This window comes from Coccinella septempunctata, chromosome 8 (genome assembly GCF_907165205.1).
Source record: "Coccinella septempunctata chromosome 8, icCocSept1.1, whole genome shotgun sequence".
Lineage (NCBI taxonomy): Eukaryota > Metazoa > Arthropoda > Insecta > Coleoptera > Coccinellidae > Coccinella > Coccinella septempunctata.
In genome coordinates this window covers 27122756-27137206 of record NC_058196.1, presented here as the reverse complement: position 1 = coordinate 27137206, position 14451 = coordinate 27122756, and the positions used below count along the sequence as shown (strand labels likewise).

Genomic DNA, 14451 nt, shown 5'->3' with positions numbered 1-14451 from the left:
TTACTCCTCATCACCGTCAGAAAAATTGAAATAAAATAAAAATCCACATTTTTTTCCTCAATAAATTAGATATTTAATTAACAATAATTCTCAGATTTTACATTTATCGATATAATTTTGCCCCCCTCAAATATTCATTTATTTATTGCTCAAATAATTTTATTTGTGCCTGTAATACGAAAAAAATCCTTGGAAGAAGAAGAGAATTTACGAAGGGACAAGAAAAAAATATGCCCCCTCCTAAATTGCCACATTTTACTATTTATTCGACTTAAACAACAAATATTTTTTAATATTTATTCCTCGAATATTCGATAAATCGTAAGTCTCAATGAATAATATGTTTCCAAATTTTTGGGTGCATTTTCTCTTAAAAAAAAAACTCCCTTTATATTGAATGAACAAAAATAACACTAGTTGAATTTCTTGACGTATCGAAGGATATTGCTATAACGACACAAAGAGGAACGAAGACAAGGGAACAATCCCATTGGTAAAAATCTGCGACTGGAAAAGAAACGCACCGTAGAATGGAATTCAGATCGCATGCAGGGAAACAAAAACAAGCCACGCAGCCGTTTGCAGCGATCTAAAAATCAAAATAAAAGCGATGAGTAATGGCGTCCGACCAGTCCGACCTGTATCTCAGGCCGTCCTTCATGTCGACTTCATTAAAGTTCGTCACATGCTTAATTTTCATTTGGTTAAAGTACATTTTTAATTGGCTCTCTCAGCGCTCTCTTATTTTCCTTTATTTCTTTTACGGTTTCGTTTTGTCGTCGTAGGGTATTTTTCTTTTTTTTTTTCGACTTTTCGATTTCTAGATGCACGCTGCGATTAAGTCATAAATCCAGGGGGGAATTATTCACTTGAATAGCCCGTAATGGGGAATTTATGTAGACTGTAGACACCGTTCACGAATTTTGCTTTATTGCTGCTGCGGATAACGGATTAATTTCTTTTCGAGAACTCGTTCTGGGATTTCGAAAATTTATGCATCGGGCTCACGAGAGACGCAAAGACTTCCTTACAAAGTGGTTCGAAGACGATAAATTTTTTCCATATTTGAATTATCAGTGTTGAGCATCTCATTGACAACTTTTTTTTTTTCAGGTAAACATTTTTCCGATGTCTTCTCGTTTGGTATGTATGATATACTTGCTTACTTAATATCGATCATGGTTCAATTTTCGAAGAAAGGGAATTTTTCACTATGCAAACAAATTAAATTTTAAGAACTATATTTGATAGAGATCTATATATACCATAAAGATATTTTTATTTGATAATATATCTTGAAATATAAATTTTGGCAATGAACAAAAATTATTACAAACAAATTGCAAATTGGTTGAAAATTATTTTTATTTATTTTTTGTATTTCACTATGTACTAAAATATTTGTGTTATGTTAAAATGGAAATTTTTTTAACATGATAATTATTCAGTGAAATGTGAAATTGTTCGTTTCGATTTGTTTGCGAATTGCAATTTTTTCAACTTTATTGGCTTCAATATGAAATTTCCTTGTTATTTCTACACAGTATTTTGTGAAAAAATTGGATAAATACTGAATGTAAATACTCCATCATTTACGCTCTTGTGTGAGTTCTTTTCATACCCCTGATAGAGCACATGAGAAATTATACTTAATGACTAAATGAATTGGCGGTATAGTTTTCAAAGAAGCCGCCACCTTTGATCAGAAACCGTATCTTTGTCGCCAACTTTGTAATTCCGCGCCAATTAAAATTGTCATCTTTACTTTCGGCGAATACATGAAATGTCCGCGATTAGAAACCTTGATCGGCTCAATTATTTTACCACCGTTTTAGGAAAGGCCACTTAGAATGAGTATTGTTGGCCAAACAGGGAGATAACACTTCAATTAATTTAAATCAAATTAAAATACACCTGCGAATGTGTACTGCGATCTATCCGCTTCTAATGATTATACCTTTATCAGAGGCATACCATGACCGCCATTAACAGGCTGCCAAGATATAATTAAGTATCAATTTTTAGTCATAGACACTGCTTTATGTCTAATGTCTTATTCATGTGCTGAAAACCGTTTAGCTGAAATTATTCTCGACCGTTTGGAAATTCCACGGGAACAAAACGATTGAATCAGGTGAATTCTCCATTTGAATTATTCAATTGGTCAATTAATAGCGAAAAAATATGTACTTTTATCATCCAGAAGTTAGAGTGCATAAAAATTCCGTAGGAATCAGTTTCGAAATAAACAAACTTATTTTCGTAGAAAAAACTTTTTTATTCTAGGGTCAGCAACTTAGTTATTGTTTATCAGTTCCATTTTATTTTATTTTCTAATGATTTCTAGTGACTCCTTAGAATATTAATAAAATTCCAAATAATAATGAAAATATATTAACCAAAAAACCTTACGATATCAAATTAATGTTGATAATATAATGTAAATATAGAAATGTCTGGAGTGATTATTGTTTAAAAAAATGCAGGACGAATTAAATTAAAATAATGATTTAACTGAGAGAGAATTTCAAATTGCTGCGGGAAAAATTCCATTGAAATAAAAATTCCAATTTTAACATGATTCAAGTATATAGTTTCTTGAAGATAACCAGTTTGAGGTTATGTTCTAGTAATTTCCATGCCCGATACATCGTAGAACAAGAAGAATCCAGCGTTCGCAAAAAATTCGAATTCCTCCCGTAATCATTCAATTTAAAACTCATACGGTAGTGTCGTAAGAGCCCGACAGAATTGAGGGCATGTCGTGAAATAAAAATAACTGCCCTCTGGTGAGCAGTCCGAGAGATCGACTAACTCACGGTGCCTTTGCAAAAAACAATTAGCGATCGAATTGCTCCACAATCAGCGAAATTTTTCAGGACGAGGTTCTTCTCCGGTTTGGCTAAAAATAGTCAACCATTAGCTCGTGCTAATGGGTGAGGTGTCTTGCCGAGGACTGATTTCTCTCTGTCGAGTGCTGCCGTAAAGCCCCCCGCCCCCCAGGGGGCACGAAACTATTCTCTTGGGTGGTCACTAATTAAGATTCGTCTTGATTGCAATTGTTGCTAACGGTACGGCACCGGACAGCTCGCAAAGTCGCCGTATGTACCTAGAAACGGCTAAAAAGGCAACGCTGACATTGTTTACACGTCGTTAGGTATGACCAACGTCCCTCGTTCGGAAAATCTGAACCATTTCAGCTATTCCTCCGTGTGAGGTCGCTGCGGTACGATTCCATCTTTGAATCTATACCTCTCGCCGTAGGACGTTTGATTGTTCTTATTAATGCCCGGATTGTGGTCCCGGATTTTTGCTCCTTAATAGGGACGTGTCCCCCCTTCGTGGACTTCGTTAATTAACACTTTTTGCCCCCTTCGGAGCGCTCCTATTATTTTTGAGCCGGGTTTCTGCGGAACGCCTCGTCGTTCGTTATTTTTGCCGTTTGGAATATTAAATAGACGCCGGGCAGAACAATCGGTTCGGTTTTTGCGTACGGGGCGACCAGTTTTTTTCGCCGGCTCATTTTCAACACGTCCGTGACGTGAAGGATAAGATGCTGCGGCTAATTTCGTGGCGGCGCAAGGTCCGAGCCCCGAAACCCCATTAGGCGACTTGATTTGCGACGTTTTAATGGTTTCTGATTATGAAAATGTGAATTTTAAGAAGAAACCACGAAAGCACTAAGCTTGAAACTGAAATACCCGATTTTCAATAGTTTATAACAACTACACTTGGTTCGCTAAAGTAATAGCATCTTCAGGTGGCAATATCCCCATAAATTTCGTTTTTGAGAATATTTTTCCCTTTCACTTAACATTATACAGAGACATTTTACCAGGTTTTGAATATTTAAAATATTCAAGAAGTTCGACAAAATTTCATTTAATTTCAAGTACGGAAAAACGAAACAAAACAAACTTATGGCTGGAAAATAAATGGTATAGTTTTCTAGGCTACATGAAAATATGACAGATCATATCTTTTTTCTAGAGACCTCTTCTACTATAAAATCAATCATCAAATAATTTCACCCCGTTGCGCATCACCCCTGGTTTAAAAAGAGAGAGAATAAATAATTTTTTTTTCGATAAAATGGAAGAGGATTTTTTAATTAATAATTATTTTGATTTTTATTTATTAATATTCAAATATTCCTCAAAACATAAAATAGCCTTCATAAACTTTTTAGGGTTTTCACTCCCAATCTCTGAAACAAAATCAATTAAAAATGAAATCAACGATTTGCTCCTGCGTAAATTCTTGCACTAATTTGATTTTGTTTCAGAGATTGGGAGTGAAAACCCTAAAAAGTTTATGAAGAGATGCAAAATCCTCCCAAAATAAATTTCAATCGATATAAAATAGCCTGTAACAAACAAATTTTTATGTTAAAAAAGGAAAATTATTTTGAATACTTCCAGCCAAGAATATTTAAATTCTACCCGAATTTTTAGATTTTCGTTCTACAGTCACAAATTCAATTATGAATCTAATAATGTAGTGCTTGTAACGAATAAACGAATAAATAACAAATTGGAATAAACGAAAAAAAAAAACCTAAAAACAGGCGATATCCGAAATGAGTTATCTTATATTTCCATAATGTACAGGATACAGGATGTGCATTTTATTATTGTTTAACAATTTTTAGTTCCATTTTTGAGCATTCTAAACGAGCTTTCAAATGATACATCTCAAGTAGGGGGTCTTCTTGAATTTCCCCAGCCCCTGCCCCCCTGTTCTGGAGGGCCCAAGGGGTTGGTCGAGGGATTATTTGCCATTATTTTTTCTCACTATAATACTGAAATTTCATTACCTCTTTTGATTCCGAAGATTTATGAATAGCCACGGTTCCTCGTGTAGGTAAATTATAATATTAAATTTTACTTGTATCTAGTAAATTCAGAGTTCGGCTCAAAAATATTTTAAAATTAATTTTTCGGTTATTACCAGATTTTTTCTATTTATTGTTAATTTTTCGAGCAACTACAATTCAGTTTGGATTTTTTCGATTTTATAATTCGTCCCCAAACTTCTCGTTAAAATATAAATTAAATTTACAAAAAATTTCGAATTTATAATCTGCCCCGAACAATCTCAAGGTATTCGACAGATCCGAAAACACCAAGACCTTCGTCATTTGTCGTTTCATATCTCATCCACCGTTCCATCCCCTCGGACCCCCTGCCACCGGTCTATGATTTAACACGTGACCATCCCGCCACCCCATGAAATATCGGTCTGAATTTCCAAATGCGACAAGAAGCAAATAAATTCCGCCCTGACACGCCATTACTCTCCATCCGAAAACGACGGAACGTAACGGATCCTATCTAATTTTCTCATCTATTCCCTTTTGAAAAGACGCAGGTGGGCGTGTCCGCATACAACCAACAAATTAAAGAAACCTGTAAATCTCGAAACGTAATCGGTAACCCCAACAAATTTGGACGACGAATTAAAAACCCATAAATACGTCGCGCAACCCTTCCCGAGACAAGGTAGCGACCGCGCACCCCCGGATTTATAGGGCCAACCGTTTGATCTATGCGGGCCGTATAACATACGGGCCCGTCGGAGATTCTTTTCGGGCCTCTGACATTCCGTGCGGAAATGACGCGGACCGGGAAACCTTTCTTTTCCGGATGCGGGGCCGAGGGGTGAAACGGACGCGCTGGATGTTTTTCCCTGGAAAATATCATTCTGTTATTGTTCCGGATGCGGCCCGGTCGTTTTCTATAACGGATATGGAGGTGTGCGCGCGCCTTTAAGGGCATTTGCTATTGTTGACCCGACGTGACCTCGATTCTTGGGAACGAAAGAAAAATGGGGTAGAAGAGACATTTATTATTAGATCTGACGGGTTCGCATTGTCGGTTGACATTTTCCTGCTCCCGTATAAACTCATGGGACAAACATTATTCTGTACAAAATGAAGCCAATGTATCTGTCATTTATTATTCCAACAGAAATTTCGTTAAGAGATATCCTGGATCTATTATTGATATTCTACCTCAAGAAAAAAAATTAAATTCTACACATTTATTATTATTGTCCAAAAATTATTTCACCCTTATGCGCGGAAACTACAACCCTTAAATTTTAAAAATTCATAAAGGGTTTTATTCAGCTCTACTCATTAAGACTTCTATTGAAATTCAACATGATTTTTAAAATTAATTTTCATTTTCAAAATTCATCTTATTCTTGAATTAAATCAATAAAAATTACCGAAAAACTGTTTTTTAATAATTTAATTTTAGATTAAAATTACAAACAGATGTTTCAATTGATTTCAGCAAATTTGCATTTTTCAATATAATTAATTTCCCTTATATTGAATTAATTCATTATTTCAATTAAGCTCAAATATTCTGTTTTTAATTCAATAAAATTTTTATCATCGAAATTGGAGATTTCCAGTCAAAAAAATTATCTCTTCCATTCCAATTTTTAATCGAATTTGATCAATTAAAAAAGTTCTTCCCTAGAAACAATTATATACGGCACATAAAGAATTATTTTTCAATTATTATTTTCATATTTTATTCATTTTGTCTAGGTAACTTCAAATGACGATCCGGTTTTGATGAATCGTTATTAATAACGAAGCCTTTTTGAAAATTACGATCCGTTTCAAATACTTGACCCAATTTATTCGAGAAAAATTCAGTAAAAAAATTACATACCTGAGTTATATGAATATTATCGCAATTTTTCCTTTTCCACCTGGAAATCCTTTTCTTCCATAACGAAACGCCGTAAATTGATGTATCATTAAAATAATTGAATGGCGTGCTGAGAAGAATCGAATTTGCATAATTAATTTTCTTACGTTTATTACGATATGCATATCGTAAATTGTTTTTAATTGAATTATACATAACTGCGGGAGTTCGCATGTACTTCACAGTCGCCGGACAACACGAATATTGGGGTGAGTTGTGTCGATAAGTTTGTGGAAAAATATCTCGAGGTGGCTGTGCCAGGGAAATTTGCATATGTCCGAGCACGAAGTTGTATCAGCACTTACATCGGAGGCAATATTCAAATTCGATCTTGATATAAGTACATACAACGCTACCATGGAATTAAGTGCCAATTTTTAAACCCCAATACACCAGATACAGACCTCATACTAAAACGAGTTAAAGAAGTCTTTATTAGGAAATATTCACAGAACAAAATGAATGGTCAAAAATAATGAACAAAATCTATTCATTGTACTTGAATTTTTACAAAGAAAAGGACAGGGAGGTTATTTTGTATAAAATATTATAATAATGGTTAGTTTTATGGATTTATCGCATGAAAAGTGCATTTCATTATGTCCTTTCGAGCAAATATCTCATTCCGTCCTCCCGTCTCAATAAAAAAATTCGCATATTAAATTAGTTAAAGTTTCCGGCGTTAATCTGCGAATTGTATTTCCGGATTCTAATTTCACCACGGACTCTCCCGCAACTGCATCCAGACAGCAATCCGAAAATCACAAAAGGAGGTCCTGAGTTATGGAAGACGCTTCGCAAAGCACGTAATTTACCCGCTCAATCAAATTTACGAGCCAGAAAACTATCCCCGCAATATCTTAACTAGGAAATAAATAAAAAGCGAAGTGAGTAGTAGGTAGTTGTCTGGCGAACGCAATAAATCCGCGGCTTGATCGGCTACCAAATAAATTATTAGTATTTTAACGAGTATAGGTCCCAACCAACCCCTCCGAGGGGGGTTAAGCGGAAATAAAAACAAAAGTCCTCAGATCCACATACGGCGGAGATAGAGCGGCAACACAATCGACTTGATTAAATAAGCTAGTCGAATTCAATTTCGAACTCACCCCCCAGATCTATCCAATTTCGGCCTTATCTTCCTCCAACCCTCCCGAATGATGTTAGCCAATCACCGCGAAACGCATAAGTCACGTGAATGACCTTTTTACTCTTTTTTCCTCCCCGTGAGTTCCGGATCTTTGTAGATTTACTGGGGAACGTTAATATGTTTAAAAGGAAACGCATGTTGTTTATATTTAGATTCGTCGGGATTGGGAACGGGAAAAGGGTGGATGTGGACGAATCTTAAGCAGCTGCCGGCGATAATTCAGGCGAGTAAGTCAGGCGAAAATTTGTGTTTTTCCTCGGAGAATCGGGGAGAATTTCACACTCTGGCTGAGATCCGTGAATTATTCGACTGGGGACGAGAGGAGTCTTCTTCGCGGGGTAAAAATAGTTTTTTTGTCCCTCGGGACCGTTGAATGGGTGTGTTCTACGGCGCGTGAAATGTTTTGAAAACTTAATTTGTCTCAAGGAAAAAATGCCGGGTGTTGAGATACTGGAGGGGACGCATGATGCTTCTAAAGGCAAGTATTTATGGATATTTTCAAGGTGTGAAAAAGTCCCAACAAGAATGATAAATAGTTTTTTATATAATTTAATTGTAAAAATCAAATTGCATCAACAATAGTTTTTATTATGATAGAAATTAAATTTCGAAGACAATTTCAAAAAATTTATAGCAGAAATATTCAGATTTTTGTTTGAATTTCGATTTTATATGGTGCTTTACCAGACATCGTAGGAATTTTAAATTTTTTTGATGATTGTATGGTGGTCCTATATTCTATATTTTTCTCAAAAGAAAAAGCCCAAATTCCGCCCTTTATCCAAAAATATTTTCTCAAATATGCTTCACAAAATTCAAAAAGCATAAAATTTAATCTAGAAACTAGAATTTTTTTCGCAATTTTTCTCGAATTTGAGGCGCAATTCTCGCCCTTGCCCTCGAATATTTTTCGAAATTTTTAAATGAAGATTTCAAAAAAGTTATAGTTTTATATGCTATGAAGACCTCTCTTATTTGATAATTACACGTAGCAAGGGAATTTTTATCGATTTTTTTTCCGTCGATAAATGCCCAATTCTCGTCTATATTCACGAATATGTTTCGAAATATGCTTGAAAAAATTATGGAAAATTATATAATTATTTCTCTGACTATTTATCTTATTCATTCGATACGACATATTTCTCTAGAATTCTTACTCTATTTTCGCAGAATTTTTATCGAATATAAAAGTCTATTATTCGCCCTTATTTCCGAATATTTTTTTAAATTTGCATTTAAAGATTTCCATAATTATGGTTATATAACATTCCTGAAGAATATCTTTTGAAATATGCTTTACAAAATTCTGAAAAAATATACATTTGGTTCTCTAACAATTATTTTTTTTCATTTGATACATTATATTTTTTTCTAGAGATTTTTCCGTATTTTTGCTCAATGTTTTTCAAAGATTTCGAGAAAAATTTTATATATCACATGATATAATAATCAAAATATTTATAATTTCGAAAAAAGGAAAAGATTCATGCTGAGAAGCACGTTTTACAATCTTTTCAGTCACAACACCGAAATAAGTCATCCCTTCGGAATGAAATCCCGAGTTTTACAACCCCTCCACCCCGCCGCCCTACGATTATTGGAAAAGTTGCATTATTAACTTCGAAGTCGAAACCTGAGCCAGATGAACTTTCGGGGGACGATAAAGCGACTTGGATGGAAAATAAGGGCGGGAAAAAACTTTTCCGGAAAATAGGAAAGAGAGGCGCATAAATCGATATCCGCTCCATTCCCGAGGCAGAAAGTTCGCGGAGTTTGAACCGCCGAAGATAATAAATCAGCCCACCCCCGAGCGGGCGGGGGAGGACGGTCTTAACGAAAATTCATACGGAATGATTTAGGGCCAGTTTAAATTTCAAATTAGTGTCAGATCGACCTCAAACTCGCCTTACAGCCCCTCTATCTCTATCTCGGATTCGGTACCCCACCCTCTCTTTCTCGTTGGTCCTACGCCATTTCTGCGTCTACGTAGCTTATACCTCAAGATGATAACCACAAGAAACTCACAGCCACCCTTATTTTTGAAGCATTTTAAATGATAAATTATATCTCCTAGCAACAAAAGTACATATTTGCAATGGATATGCCTCTTTAAATTCGAGAGAGGCTATAAATATCTAAGATAACGAGGAATTTATCAATTTTTTCAAATAAGGGGAGAAAGCCACCCCTAAAATTAGTTTCACAACAAACATTTATCCTTATTCTCATTAAGTATATCATACATACAAATAAATAATGAACTAGTTAAAAATACTTAATTGTGTGTAAAAATGGTATTTAAAATAGCTATCTATGGACAGCTAGAATTTTTATATTCTGGATCATATAAACATTATGATTTTGGGCATCATTGAGGATATTAAAAGAGAATATAATTTTTACCCAATTAAAACAATTTTTCCTCATGAAATCACAATTATTATGAAAAATAATTTATAATTTGAAAGAGAATTAAAAAAAAACAAAAAATTTTTTTATAGTATCTTTTTGACTTCATAAAATATCATTTCTATGGAGAATTTGTTGGTAAAAATGATTAATATTCCATATCCTCAGCTTGCAAAGTTTGTTCTTGAGAAATCTGGAAGTGCACTCAAGGGGGCACCCTAGGGGTTGCAACGTTTCAAGCAGGAGGGAATCTTCCGCTTCACAATTACCATCAATATGGATTATTGATGTCAAAACGGGCCATTTTGCCGCTTAAGTAACAAGGGGAGAAGCACCGGGTATCCCGCAACGTAATTTGTGTTTCCTAAATTAATGGAGGATTTTATTAAGTTGGAATCGAGAATTGCCATCTATTTTGATCGAGGAATGGGCTATTAATTTCTCCCCGGCTAAGTACACGTCGTTATTTTTTCAAGTAACGGTTGAAGTTGGGTTAATATGGCATAAACTGGGCGTTAACAGAATATTTATATTTTGTGGGGGGGCACATCGAATTTATTAAAAAAAAACAAATATTTCATGGATACAATTAAAATGGATGTTGCGAGAACTGTGCTTGAATGCAATTTTTAATTGGATATTATTCATTGGTTTCCGAATTTTTGCCCAATAATGGAGTATGTCAAATGGGGATGATGTAGGTTCCATATTTAACGAATAATATTTTTTTGTATCGAATTACATGATAGTAACAACAAACAGTGTAGTAAAATAAATACGTCCATGCAATACGTCAGGATATGTTCATTAAAATTGTGTGCTTTATTTTCCGTTCAGAGAGGATGTCGCGTTATATTTTTTCATGACATTAAAACGGGGTAACTTTTCACTATACGACGGCCGTGAAAAATTGCATCGTAAATATCAAGCCTCGGGCGTTTTTCAACTTGGCCGATCTATTTTTCGTATATTTTCAGTGAGCGAAAAACAAACAGGATGCTGTGATTGAGCGGTTTCAACGCGATAATAATTTCAGCTTGTACATTCAACATGTATACGTACACGTTGGCTAACCGACGGTTGGTATAGGTGTATAACTCTGACGCTGTATGTATGAAGAGGTGTCCGAAACGTTTTGAATATTTCATTTCGGTTACGCCGTCGTTCATTATTAGAACCGGGGAACCGCCGAATATCGATGTAAAAGCGGGGATGCGCGCGCGAAACATATACAATTCAATCAGTCATAAATCCGATTGGGAAAAAATAGACTGTCGCCGGGGATTTACGAGCTGCCGCCGCTTTTTTACGGCACGGACGTTTTGATTTGATCGCGGATGAAATCGGGAAAAGGGCCGGTTTACTACGCGTCGTCAGGTGAAGGATCGCGCGGCGGAAAAATCGGATTGTCGCGATTTTATCGGCGGAATAATTACGTAGACTGTTCGACCCAAAAAAATGGCTTTTTGTCGGAATTTTTAGTGGTTATTCGCTGGTTTTTGCTCGGACCAGAAAATAATCGAAAAATTCCTGAATTTTCTCAAATTTTGTCGAGCAGTATATTTCGCTAAGCACAGCCCGCCTGTGATATACACAGATAACGTACGGACTTATCGCGCGTCCGATTACCGACGTGAATTTTTAATTTCTCCCCTCGGAAAAACGGCGCCCGAAGAGTTGCATTTCCTTCCGCATAAATAAAGCAACGTTTTGTGCGCCGTAATTTACGGACGCGGCCGGTCCGATATGATATACTCGCAGGCTGTGCACGAGCGTCGAGTTATATTCCGCGGGCCCCGCGCAATTTCTCATTTGTACCTACAACTGCGCTTATTAAGCCCCGGGTAACGCGATTATGAATATGAGAACGCGCCGCTCGGCGGAGCGCCGTTCTGAGTTACAACGACGCGCGTGTAGTTGGGGTTTTGGGGCCGGGGAGGAACCCCCCGTTCGGTAGGCGTAAGATTCGATACGAATTCGGCAGTGAACATGAGAAATTACGGAGGATTTCGCGCGCCACGCTGCTCTACAATTGATAGGAATCAGGTGCGAATTTTCATTCCATGTCCCAACGTCACTCCTGGAACCGCCACTGCAACGATCTCGATGAAATTTCGAGATTTGTTACTAGAAGAGTTGCTCTTTCAGAATTCGTATCACATTTAGATGTACGATGATTTTTCTGAGAGATATTCGTGTCGAAAGTTGTCCTTTGAAAATCCCGAAAAGATGACCTTCGAAAAATTGGGTTCAGTTGAAAATTCGTCAAGACCGTTGCACTGAGGTCGATGCATCTCAGTTTGAATAGAGAGCAGAGAGTATTCCGACGGTAGTGGGCCGAGGATCACCGCAATTGGACAGTTTAAGATAGGAGCGGATGTCTAGGTTTCATTTGGTCAACTCCGATGGAAGAGGTTGGAGATATTCGAAACAGTTTATGGTTCCCACATCTAATTGACGAATATTCATTAGAATATTATAAAGAAAAGCAGTGAATTAAGACTCATTAATCACGATTGAATTACGAATGTTACAATGCTAAAGGAAACGTATAGACAATCATCAGTTTATGCTAAAATCGTTGGCAAATTCTGTCAGGTATCTACTACAGCGAAAATTTTGATTTTCATTAACCACATGAGTATTCTTTGGATGTCGGTCTCTGGATTATGGAGAGTACGGGAGAGTTTAACCCCTTTTCTCTCTGAAACCACTCAAGTTGTATCTGTAAATGCTAGAAACACATTTTTTTGCGTGAAGATATCATGCCCGAATAGGTGACGATAGATAAAAGTAGAGTGATGGTAACATGAACATTTTGTGTACAGCAATTCGTTTTTTGGGAACCGAAAATTGGCTCATGTCTCCCTAACCATAAGAGAGTTGAGCAGGGGGCGAGAGAGACTTGACCATAAGTTTGTTTATCAGGAAAAACATTGAAAGAAAACAATTTCCAATAATCAACGATATTCTATGTCAAGGTTTTCATCATCAGATGTATCAGAGTATGAATTGCATATTTACTATTTCAGAGTCACTCTCTCTTATTTCCTAGATGCTTTTCACTTTTTGGAACCTTTGTATATTTTTTTATATTTATTTCTATTATTCTAATTTCTTTTTTTGAAGCTCAGTGCGGGAAACTTGGACCACTGATTATGTCTCCCGACCTTAGCATGGGTCAAGTCTCCCGCACTCCCTTTTAGCCTATTCAACAGATGTTTTCTTGAAACTTTTACAACTATTATTGAAAAGGCTCATCGTTTGTAAAACAATAATAATCAATGAGAGCAATAAAATTGAATAAAACCACGCACCTATTAAAATTCTCAGACAGTGTAACAAACAAAAATTATTGAATTCCACACTTTCTAACAACAAAATCACGTTCAACCCTCTCACTCCCGAACTGTTCTGATGGCGGTCAAAATGGGGGCGCCACAAGTTGTGCCTTGTTACGAGTATGTCGCAAGCTATTTACGATACCGGTAGCGCGAAATTTGAATTGAAATATTTGAGGTGGTTCAAGTCTCCTGCCTCAGCAAGTCTCCCGGAGGCGGATACGTCATAAACGGGATTCAACTTCCAGTACCTTCGACGTCAAAATAGTGTATGTATGTAGAACGAAACAATAATAGAAATGAACGATTTTTTTCGGCGCTCTTCCCACGGGACCCAGTCGCATCGTAACTCATCCATCGGCCGCATCCAGATGGCGCCCCAGACGGCCGAGGTGATATTTTCGCTCATTAAACCAAGACTACACACACATATATACAAATATACGACTGGTGGCCAAACACACAACCGGTGCTGCACTTTGCTTTACGAGTCCCGATGTAGTTCGCTCTTTATTGGCCATTCATTTGCGCTGGTGTTTAATCTCCAAATCCCCTCGGCCCCCCGCCCCCCACCGCTCCCCGGCGGCTCCCGTTGTTGTGCGGTGGCGGCGCGCCGTAAGCCACCGGCCCCCACGGCCTGCCCCCGGTGGTCATCTCTCCAAAACTAATTCGCGTGTATCGGGTTCCGCAATAATTCAGCGTCGGAGATATACCGGAAATGCGGTTTTCCAAAGTAATTGGATATCCGGTCTCAGCGCGGATCTGACGTATTTGCATAACAATGGCGGCGGAACTGAAAACGCGCCGCGACTTATTGGAT

At 36.8% G+C, this 14451-nt stretch overlaps 1 protein-coding gene and 1 long non-coding RNA gene across 3 annotated transcripts in view; one reads left to right on the top strand and one right to left on the bottom strand.

The window, feature by feature from the left end:
* Positions 1-14451, top strand: part of LOC123319059 (homeotic protein ultrabithorax) — a 217523-nt gene that overhangs the window by 33751 nt on the left and 169321 nt on the right. The window lies entirely within an intron of this gene.
* The window catches only part of LOC123319061, a 44447-nt gene that overhangs the window by 906 nt on the left and 29090 nt on the right, over positions 1-14451 (bottom strand). The window lies entirely within an intron of this gene.